The 11,826-nt window shown below is 46.3% G+C and overlaps 1 pseudogene across 1 annotated transcript; it reads right to left on the reverse strand.

Moving 5' to 3' along the window:
- Positions 1–2,485: 2,485 nt before the first annotated feature.
- On the reverse strand, positions 2,486–11,428 carry LOC144681066 (toll-like receptor 5 pseudogene; annotated as a pseudogene). Its single transcript, XR_013576677.1, has 2 exons — positions 11,343–11,428; positions 2,486–5,608 (listed from the first exon to the last, which is right to left on the reverse strand). The product of XR_013576677.1 is annotated as a toll-like receptor 5 pseudogene (transcript).
- Positions 11,429–11,826: the final 398 nt, after the last annotated feature.

Below are 11,826 nucleotides of genomic sequence, written 5' to 3' on the forward strand. Positions count from 1 at the left end.
AGAGGGTGAAGACAGCGATCCTGCTATACATACCGCAGAGGATGAGTTGAGTGCTGGGCAGAGGATGAGTTGAGTGCTGGGCAGAGGATGAGTTGAGTGCTGGGTATAAGGAGGAGCCAGAGGATCCCCGGGTGAGGAGGCAGAGACCAATGTGAGGTTCCCAGGAGAGGCAAGGAGGCCAGGGAGGTCTTGATTCTGGGAATTTTTAGCTTAGCATCCAATGCAAGGAGTCAAGGCGATGGCAAGAGTGACGCCGCCTTAACGATCTTTCCTGATGAGACAATCCTGTCATCCTTACGTCAAGGTCCAACCTCTCCTGAAATAAGGTTTGCATCCCTTCCTCTGTGTCACTCGCGGAGACTGTGCAGGCCCTGACTGGGCGGGAGAGTCCAGCACTATGGCTGGGTAGTCCTCAGTCGTCGCAGTCTCATCAGATGCAACGGCCACTGGCAGAATGGTGGAGGAGCTGCTGCCACCATCCACATCACCCTGAGAGGAAATTGCAAATTCGAGCTGCAGCTCATCCGCCAACATGAGGTTGGTCTGAACCTCTCTGGTGACCATTGATGGACAGACAGCTAGCAGAGTTACTAGGTGTCTCATCCATATATCACAATGGCAGTGACCTGCTGAGATCACTGCCAGGGTGTGGGCTTGCAGGTTTGAACACAACCCCAGAAACTCCTGACTGAGTTCCCGCAGCTGCCTCTCCATGAGAGTTGCCACTCTCTCTCTCTCTATGGAGCAGGCTGTGCGTTCAGAGCTCCAGCCCAATGCAGTGCTCACGCTCCACATGGACTCCTCCAAGACAGGCCCTCAGGGAACTCTGCCAGATCCTCCCTCGCATCCTGCTGGACATCCAGCATCTGCCGCCTGATGGATGGCTCCAGAGGCTCATTGTCTGCCTCGGACTCAGCATTGTCTTGGTCTCCAGCCAAATGCCACTGCCCTACATCTGCCCCCCAGACTCTTCCTGTCCACTGGACTCTTACCTTCCTCCAAGACCCCTTCCTCTCCATGACCTGTGGACCTGGTTCCACACTTGCAGGCCATCTCCAGAGTTTCCTACCCCACCTGTGTCAAAATCAGGAGGTCGGGCACACCTCCATCCGTTTGACCTCGTTCCTGAGCATTGACTTCCCTCCTCCTGTAAGGGCGAAAGTGCTTTCATGAGTACCCCGACTACATGCCAGACCATACCCCATACCCTACTCCCAACCCCCACTCAGGAGACATAGGTGCAGGTGCCCATCACATTAGCACACCTTTTCCTGCACTGGAGCCAAGTGTGGCACACAACATCATGCTCTCTCACCTGGGCAGCCACCTCCATCCACACCTTCTTACCATCCCATGAAATCAATATATCCCGCCAGGCAGTCACTGCCTCCAGGAGAACACGTAGGCATTCATCGGTAAAACAGGAAGTAGATTGTCCAAAGACATTGCCATCCCGCCTGGCTTGGGAGGCAGGTCCAGAGGCCATAATTACTGCTCCGAACGAAAATATCCTTCTAGGCACTGACAGACTCACATACAGCTCATTGAGGCTTCTGACCACCTCGAGGCAGCCATCAGGGAGATCCCTGTTTATTTTCAAATCTACCGCTGCCCCCCCACAGCCCACAACCTCCAGAACTCCATTGGACCAGGTGCCCGCCCTGCTCCCGCCCCCTGCTGGCAACACTGGCCGGCCGTTAATTGGCCAGCCAGCGTGAAATTGGGATCACGAGCTGATCGCGGGCGGAAGCAGGTATCACATCTGCTTGGGCCTGCCGCTCGAGCTCCCGCACCAGGTGCAAAATTCAGGCCGTGGTATCCCCACATTTAGTGTCCATTCCTAGCTGCCCATACAAGATGGTGGTGGGCTTTCTGCTTGAATATCTGCAGTCCCTGTTATGATAGTGCTCCTACTATTGTGCTCATGCCTGTCTTTGCCTCCTTTAGACTTAACTGTTTCACTGCTCTCCTGTCCGGTTTCCAATCCTTAACCCTTTGTAAACCTGAGCTCATCCAAAACAAACATCCTTTGAGTATTCTCTTCAGCACCAAATCCATCTTGTCCGCCATCTACAGGCTCACTGATCCACATTGGCTCCTGCTTCCCCAAAAACCTCAAATTTAAAACTCTCATCCTTGTATTTACACTCCTCCCTGGCCTCAATCCTCTCTATGTCCTGTCTTTGCCTTTGACATTTGTGCGTCTGCTTTTTTTTCTGCATCATCGCTGGCACCCTGTTTTTAGCCTCCTAATCTCTGGAATTCTCTTCCTAAACTCCTCACCTCCCGACCTCTGTCTCTTCCTTTAAGATCCTCTGTAAAATCCACCTCTTTGACCAAGGCTACCAATCTTTCATTCTTTGGTTTTGTGCCAGATTTATCGATTGCCTCTGTGTCGCATCATGAAATCATTTTCTATGTTAAAACTGCTCTCTCAATAGACATATCATAATATTATTCATCTATTATTAAAAAACACATTAAATTATTGTTGGATATCAAGTATGTTATGGTTTATTGCGAAGGGAATTGATTACAAAAGTAGGGAGGTTATGCTTCAGTTGTACAGGGCACTGGTGAGACCACATTTGGAGTATTGTGTACAGTACTACAGTACTGGTCTCATTATTCAAGGAAAGATGTAAATGCATTAGAAGCAGTTCAGAGGAGGTTTACTAGGCTAATACCAGGAATGGGCAAGATGTCTTATGAGGAAAGGTTGGAAAGGCTAGGTCTGTATCCAATGGAGTTTAGAAGAGTAAGAGGTGACGTGATTGAAACCTTTAAGATCCTGAGGAGTTTTGACAGAGCGGATGTGGAGAGGATGTTTCCTCTTGTGGGAGAACTAGTGGCCACTATTTAAAAATAAGGGGTCACTCATTTAAGACAGAGATGAGGAGAAATTTTTTCTCTCAGAGGGTTGTGAGTCTTTGGAACTCTCTTCCTCAAAAGACAGTGGAAGCAAAATCTTTGAATATGTTTAAGGCAGAGGTAGAAAGATTCTTGATAAACAAGGGGGGTGAAAGGTTATCGGGGGTAGGCGGAAGGTTGCAATCAGATCAGCCATGATCTTATTGAATGGCGGAGCAGGCTTGAAGGGCCAAGTGGCCTACTCCTGCTCCTAAATCCTATGTTCATATGTGATCAGTTATGTGACATCATGGTGTACATATATTTTTGTATTTTACTGAAAGTGTGAAATTAATTTGTATTGTTTAAAGATATGTATAGAATTTGATTTTTTTTTAGATGTATCCTGTAAAATTTTCAATTACATTTCTGTGCATTACTACATTGTCCAGCAACTATTAGTGCTAGAGTCTACCAATAAATGTTGAGAACTGCTTAAAAAACACATTGTCTATGTGACATGCCTGAATGATGGACACAGGCACAGAGCTAGGGTGTAAATAGTTGTTTCACTATTGTGGTGGGCTTTCAGATGATATTTCCAAGTCCCGTGTATGTTCTGTATGCTGCCAGGTGATTGCAGTCAGGATGGTGAGTCGCTGCCTAAATAGTAAATGCGTGGTAATCTTGTAAAAGAAAGTGGGCTTAAGAGGAGAGAGTATGGAAAAAAGGAGTTCACATTTGTCTCAACTTTATAGGGTTCTTCCTTTGACCTGCTTTTGTGCTCATCTTGGATTCAGATCTTATTTGCCACACAGCATCTTCTTCCTCACACCCATCAGCATTCAGATCACGAAGAGGTATCCCTTGCAACTCTTCTGGAAACACACAGTATATCTCTGTCAATGGTTCCATCAAGTCCACCTCAGTGCCATTGAGCCACTCGATAAAATCCCTGAGACTACAGTCACAGATATATTGGTTTTGCCTCAAGTCCAGATGACTCACGAAACTGAAGACCTCCAGGTTGGGGGACACAAGGCGATTTTTAGACAAGTCGAGAATTTCAAGAGTGCTGGGAAACAGGCCGAGGCTGAGCTGGGACAAAGAGTTAGATGACAAGTTGAGTCTCTTTAGAGAATCCAAACCTTTAAAAACATCCTGTGGTAGCTCAGTGAGATAATTATGATCAAGGAGAAGGGAAGTTAGGTTAGTCAGATTATGGAACACCTCCCAGCACTGTTTCGATGCCCACATCAACTCTAGGAAGTTGCTTGAGAGGTCAAGGTGTATTAACTGGTTGTCCTTTGGAATGGTGTCAGTAAGAGCAGGAGTGCACATCGACACACGATTGTCCCTCAACAAAAGATGCTTCACAGCAGGGAGCTGCATGATCTCGTAGAAAACATTGAGGTTGGTAAAGGCGTTGTTTGAGAAATCGAGAAAGGTGCTATTGGAAACTGCCTCCAGGCCATAAACTGTCTTGAGACGGTTGTGACCTACAAAGAAATAAGCCAATTGTGGAAGGTGGTGCAACCCAGAAATAACGGAGAGAGAATTGTCTTGAAGATTCAAAGTGTTCAGTTGATTCAGTCCATGAAATGCATTGTACTGAATGACCCCAATATGGTTGTGTTGCAGGTCAATTAACGAGACATCCCTCAGACCTTCAAAGGTTGATGAGTAGATCTCCCCCAAAAGATTGAAAGAAAGATTTAACTGTTGAAGGGACTCAAGGCCAAAAAATGCTTTCTTTTCAATCTGGTTGATCTTGTTCAAAGATAATGTTAGAAGCTGCAAGGATGGCAAGTGTGAAAATACAGACGTTGCAAGAGCGAAGATGAACCCATGGGACATGTCCAGGATCATCACAGAACTGTCTTTGAGACCAAAAAGTGTCTGGTTACTTGGATCCTCTATATTGATAAAACCAAATGATCTACCAATGGGCAGGTACTGCATCTTTATTTGAACAATAATCGTTCCTCTTATGGCTAAAAACATCTTCTCCAGCTGTTGGATGCCGAGGCCAGTTTGTGAAATGTCCAAGGTGTGAAGCATTATGCCCTGGAAAGGATTGCCACATTTCTCCCAGTCGAAGCTCTCTCCGCTGTACAAGTATCTATTTGAGGAGATGTCAAATGTTTTGAAAAACCTTTGTCGAACATTATGCAGATCCCCCTCACAAATCTGGCGAATCCGATTTGCCTTAAAATGAATGTTTACTAGCGCCTGTAGGTTGTAAAATGTTGCATCTAGCCTGATATGTTCTATCTTGTTTCCTTCAAGAATGAGGGTGTGCAGTGAGACTAAATCTTCAAAATATCCTTGTTGTAGAACTGAGTCATTCAGACCATTATAGTCCAGAGACAGGACCTGCAGGTTTCCAAGCCCAGCGAATGCCTTTAAGTCCAGTTCTAATTCTTTGTTTCCTCCCAGGTCTAGAGATGTCAGATTGGGCAAATTTCTAAATGCTCTTGCTCCAACACGTAGTGATTTGCTCTGCTGTATTCCCAGCCTCAACTCCTGCAACTCGTTGAGAAAAGGAAATGATGCATCTGTGACGAGGCGGATATAGTTGGAATTTAGGTTGAGTTTGACAATATTACTCGGTACTCTTGGGATCGCAGTAAGATAGCTGGAGTGACAGAAAGCAGCCCGTCCATACACTGGGCATATGGTTCTCTGACAGTTTACGCTCACCAAGAGGACAGCTCCCAGGAGATGCAGGAAGTGATGACCTAGCATTGCTATGTCCCTAGAATAGAAAAGATATCCACAGTTAGTTGCTCTTAATGCTTGGGTACCATATTGTCCTTTCTGCTGCCAATGGTTTGTAGAATCTCGCAGCACAGAAGGAGGCTATTCAGCTCATCATGCTCGTGCCAGCTCTCTGAAAGAACTACTCAATTAGTTCCACTCTACTACTCTTTTCCCATAGCTCTGCAAATTCTTCTTTTTCAAATATGTATCTAATTTCCTTTTGAAAGAGACAGTAGAATTTGCTTGCATCTCCTTTTCGAGGAATGCACTCCATATCATAGCAACTTGCTACATGAAAAAAACTCATTTTTCCTAACTCCTCCCCTGGCTTTTTTGACATTATCTTAAATCTGTGCCATTGGTAACTGACCCTCCTGCCAGCTTCTTTTGATATACTCTATTCAAATCCTTCCTAATTTTGAACACTTGTGTTGGTAGCCCTGGGGTGCTCCACCACCACTATTCCTTCTTCGCTTATATATGAAGACAGTAAGTCTCAATAGGGTCTTCAATCGGTTAGGAAGAAATCAAGGCTCAATTTGATCAATACTTTGCTTGATAGAAACATAGAAAATAGGAGTAGGAGTAGGCCATTCAGCCCTTCGAGACTGCTCTGTCATTCATTATGATCATGGCTGATCATCCAACTCAATAGCCTGCTCCCGCTTTCTCCCCATATCCTTTGATCCCTTTTGCCCCAAGAGCTATATCTAACTCCTTCTTGAAAGCATACAATGTTTTGGCCTCAACTACTTTCTGTGGTAACGAATTCCACAGGCTCACCACTCTCTGGGTGAAGAAATTTCTCCTCATCTCAGTCCTAAATGGTCTACCCTGTATCCTCAGACTGTGACCCCTGGTTCTGGACTCCCCCACCATTGGGAACATCCTTCCTGCATCTGCCCTGTCTAGTCCTGTTAGAATTTTATAGGTTTCTATGAGATTCCCCTCATTCTTCTGAACTCCAGCGAATATAATCCAAACCGACTCAACCTCTCCTCATATGTCAGTCCCGCCATCCCAGGATCAGTCTGGTAAACCTTCGCTGCATTCCCTTATAGCAAGAACATTGTCTCCAGATAAGGAGACCAAAACTGCACACAATATTCCAGGTGTGGTCTCACCAAGGTCCTGTATAATTGCAGCAAGACATCCCCGCTCCTGTACTTGAATCCTCTCGCTATGAATGCCAACATACCTTTTGCCTTCTTTACTGCCTGCTGCACCTGCATGCTTACCTTCAGCAAAGCATTACCCTGGGTCTCTGGAACACTAGCCAGTGACAATACCACTATGCCACTGCCTCCCCCCATGATATCCCATGCACATGCACATGCACATTCCAGCCCCATATCCTCCCCATCACTCTCAGACCACTTAACAGTCATAACTAACACTATTAAACCCATAAGGTATGACCCAAACCTGTAACAGTTAGGGCTGGAAGAAATTCCAGAAATAAAAGACTGGCATCTATCAAGCATCTTTGACAACCTCAAGATCAAATGCTTCCCAAACTATGAGATACGATTGAAGTGTAGACACTGTTGTAGTATAGGGGAGGTGACAGCCAATTTACACACAGCAAGATAAATAGCAATGCGATAATGACCAGATATTCGGATTTTAGTATGTTGATTGACGGATAAATATTGGCCAGGATACTGGGAAGAATTCCCTTCTCTTCTTTGAAATAGTGCCATGGGATCTTTCATGACAAACCAAAAGAGCAGACAGGGCCTCGGTTTAACATCTCATCAAAATACCTACCTCTGACAGCATGGCACTCCTTTAGTGCCACAGTGGTCAGACAGAGTCTCTGAAATAAGACTTAAACACACAACCTTCTGACTCAGAGGCAAGAGAGCTCCCAACTGAGACACAGCCGACACTATAGTGAAGTAAGGCCAATTGTAGTTGAGGATAAGTTTTACTCCAACTGTTTCCTGTTCTCCCATCTACCAAAGGCAGTGACTCACCAGGGAATGGTTCCATGTGCATCAGCTACCCAGTGCCTATTCTTCATACATAAGTCTGAGTAGTGAGTGCTGGCAATCTTTTTGGCCTTGGACGGCATTACAATCACATCCAATCCAAACTCACACTTTTCAACAAAATAGTGCTGAGGAGTAAAAACCCAGGCCAATCTTGTCCCTCACTAACCCAGGCACGCTGAGGCTCCTACCATGGGCTTGGCTAAGACTCAGCACAAATGGGGGAATCGGGCCTGCTAGCCTGTAATGGCTGTCATTTTAACTTGTTGAGACATCAGAGGGACTTTTAAAGGCATATAGTGTGAGTGTCAGGTACCACAGCCTCTACAGCCCAATATCAAGTTGATACTGGGCTGTAGAGACTGGGAAGTTCATAGGTCGACTCTTTGGTTAATGCTGTGAGCTCATCTCAGCTGGGATACTGATCTAGTGAGGGAGGTTACAGAGCGGTATTGGTTAGAAAACTATGGAGAGAATGCCACGTACTGTCCACTCTGTCTCCAATCCTCAGCCAAACCTTTGCAACCACCGTGCTCAATTACTCCAATGCCCTCCTGGCTGACCTCTATCAACAGCCCTCTACAAACTACATTCCCTCTCCTCACCCATCACCAGTTTGGCTCCTGGTTTCCCAAAGTCTAGAATCTAAAATTCTCAGTATTGGATTTAAATCAGTCTATAACTTAAGCCTCTCACTATCTCTGTAACCATTTCCAGTTCTATAACACCTACCCTGCCCACCTTAAACCATAATTGACACTGTCTACATTTATATATGCGATACTATAAGCTAGAGGCGTAAGAATAGTACTTGTTTCCAAATCCTTTCTGTAGAAAAATAGTAAAAAGAAAACTGCCCCGACATTTTATCTTATATTCTCCATTCTAGATCAATGCAAGTTCCTCCCCTGCCTGCTATATATCTCCCTGTCATTAAAAGCCCCTTTACCACGTACCTCAGTGTTTTTACTTACTTCCTGTAACCATCTCCCATTTCCTATTCAGTGGCCGGAATAGTCCAGCCCCCCTCCCCCCCCACTCCAAGGCAGGTTCCCTGTAGTGGGGCCAGCAATCCATTGAACTCTCCATTCACATTGGTGGGACCGGAAGATCCTGCCGACGTGAGGGGCTGGAATATTCCGGCTAGTGTCTTATCCCCTTTATCCCTCGTCCTGCCATCCCTGTGAAGGTCTATTGCATTAAAATATATAAATTTAAACATGTCAAATTAGGAAAGAAAGATTGTGAAGTTAGAAAGAGAAGAATTGCCTCCCATCGGAAATGAACTATCGTTTCCCATTTAACCTGAGTGAGCTTGCCCCAGCCTATACCCACTGCTTCTTCAGCTTTGAGTAACCCTCTCATCCTCCAGCTCCAATTGCAACTCTCACAAAACAACTTTCTTCCTCCCTAAAGGCTTTTAACCATCTATCCCTTTAACTGTAGGGGATGTCACCGAGTTAGTAATCAGTATAGGACACTTCCTCCTATCTCCCCCTGGACTATGACCCCACCACTGAACATCAAGCCATTGTTTCCAGGACTGTCACTGACCTCATCTCCCCTGGAGATCTTCCCTCCACATCTTCCAACCTCATAGTCTCCCAACCTCGGATGGCCCACTTCTACCTCTTACCCAAAATCCACAAACAGGACTATCCCGCGAGTCCGATCGTGTCAGCCTGTTCCTGCCCCACGGAACTCATTTCTTGCTATCTTGACGCCATTGTCTCTCCCCTTGTCCAGTCTCTTCCCACCTACATTGGCGGTTCCTCTCTCGTCCTACATCATATCAACAATTTCCAGTTCCCTGGCCCCAACCGCCTCCTCTTCACCATGGACATCCAATCCCTCTACACCTCCACCCCGCACCGGGATGGTCTGATGGCTCTCCGCTTCTTCCTCGAACAGAGGCCCGAACAATCCCCATCCACCACTACTCTCCTCCGTCTGGCTGAACTTGTTCTCTCACTGAACAATTTCTCCTTTAACTCCTCTCACTTCCTCCAAATAAAAGGTGTGGCTATGGGTACCCGCATGGGCCCCAGTTATGCCTGTCTCTTTATGGGGTATGTGGAACATTCCTTGTTCCAGTCCTACGCAGGCCCCCTCCCACAACTCTTTCTCCGGTACATCGATGACTGCTTCAGTGCCTCTTCATGCTCTCATCTGGATCTGGAAAAATTTATTAATTTTGCTTCCAATTTTCACCCCTCCATCATTTTCACATGGTCCATCACTGACACTTCCCTTCCCTTCCTTGACCTCTCAGTCTCAATTTCTGGTGAAAGACTCTCCACCAATATTCATTACAAGCCTACCGAATCCCACAGCTACCTCGACTACAGCTCCTCACATCCTGCTTCCTGTAAGGACTCCATCCCATTCTCTCAGTTCCTTCGCCTCCGTCGCATCTGTTCTGATGATGCCACTTTCCAAAACAGTTCCTCTGACATGTCTTCCTTCTTCCTTAACCGAGGTTTTCCACCCACGGTGGTTGACAGGGCCCTCAACCGTGTCCGGCCCATCTCCCGTGCATCTGCCCTCACACCTTCCTCTCCCTCCCAGAACCATGATAGGGTCCCCCTTGTCCTCACTTATCACCCCACCAGCCTCTGCATTCAAAGGATCATCCTCCGTCATTTCCGCCAACTCCAGCATGATGCCACCATCAAACACATCTTCCTTTCACCCCCCTTGGTGGCATTCCGCAGGGGTCGTTCCTCCGGGACACCCTGGTCCAGTCCTCCATCACCCCCTACACCTCAACCCCCTCCCACGGCACCTTCCCATGCAACCGCAGAAGGTGCAACACCTGCCTCTTTACTTCCCCCCTCCTCACCATCCAAGGGCCCAAACACTCCTTTCAAGTGAAGCAGCGCTTCACTTGCACTTCCCTCAATTTAGTCTACTGCATTCGTTGCTCCCAATGTGGTCTCCTCTACATTGGAGAGACCAAACGCAGACTGGGTGACCGCTTTGCGGAACACCTTCGGTCTGTCCGCAAGAATGACCCAGACCTCCCTGTCGCTTGCCATTTCAACACATCACCCTGCTCTCATGCCCACATGTCCATCCTTGGCCTGCTGCAATGTTCCAGTGAAGCTCAACGCAAACTGGAGGAACAGCACCTCATCTTCTGACTAGGCACTTTACAGTCTTCCGGACTTAATATTGAGTACAACAATTTCAGATCATGAACTCTGTCCTCCATCCCCACCCTCTTTCCGATCCCCCCTTTTCCAATAATTTATCATTTTTAACAAATATATTTTTCTTTTCCCTCCTATTTTTAAATTTATTTCGATCTATTGTTTCATCTCCACCTTTTAGCCCATTTCGATCCCTTCCCCCCACCCCACCCCACCCCACCCCCACTAGGGCCATCTGCCACTAGCTTGTCCTGCTTGCTACCCTTAATGTCCCCATTAGCACGTCCTTTAGATAATATCACCACCGTCAACAGCCCTTTGTCCTTTTGTCTATGACATCTTTGGCAATCTCTTCTTGGCCTCCACCTATCACTGGCCCCCTATCGAGCTCTACCTGTCCCACCCCCCTCTACCAGCTTATATTTCATCTCAATTCTATATGTCTTAGTTCTGATGAAGGGTCATACAGACTCAAAACGTCAACTGTATCCCTCTCCGCAGATGCTGTCAGACCTGCTGAGTTTTTCCAGATATTTTTGTTTTTGTTCTAGGTTATAATAAATCTGTGTGTTACCAGCAGTACCTGGATTCTCCTTTCAACTTCTGCTTTTCCTCTTGCTTTGTCCCTGTTTAAGTTTAGCTTGAGCTAAGACGGCAATCCACAGACTGTAAAATCAATCTGGCAAGGGCCGAACACCATGAGTCATCCTGCACAAGTTTCCTGTTGTTTTGCTCAGAGCGTAACCTTAACAGCAAAGGTTCCGTTTTGAAAGCTTCTCTTTCCTAAATATTCTCAAAGACAAATCACCCAGAGAAATTCCAGAGAAAACATGGTCATGATGGATAGCATATTTTTTAAAAACTGGGAAACTTTTAGAAAGAGCTACCTGAAGCAATGACCTGTCAGTGTTATAGCCTCAATTGTCTTCAAGGTGTCAACAGAAACAATCGGTGCATTTAGAAACATAGAAAGATTCTCAGCAGAGAAAGAGGCCATTCTGTCCATTGCATCTATGCTGGTTGTAAAAGAGCTGCTTGGTTTAATCACACCTTCCAGCCTTGATAGC

The sequence above is a fragment of the Cetorhinus maximus genome, chromosome 5 (genome assembly GCF_964194155.1).
Source record: "Cetorhinus maximus chromosome 5, sCetMax3.hap1.1, whole genome shotgun sequence".
Classification (NCBI taxonomy): Eukaryota; Metazoa; Chordata; class Chondrichthyes; order Lamniformes; family Cetorhinidae; genus Cetorhinus; species Cetorhinus maximus.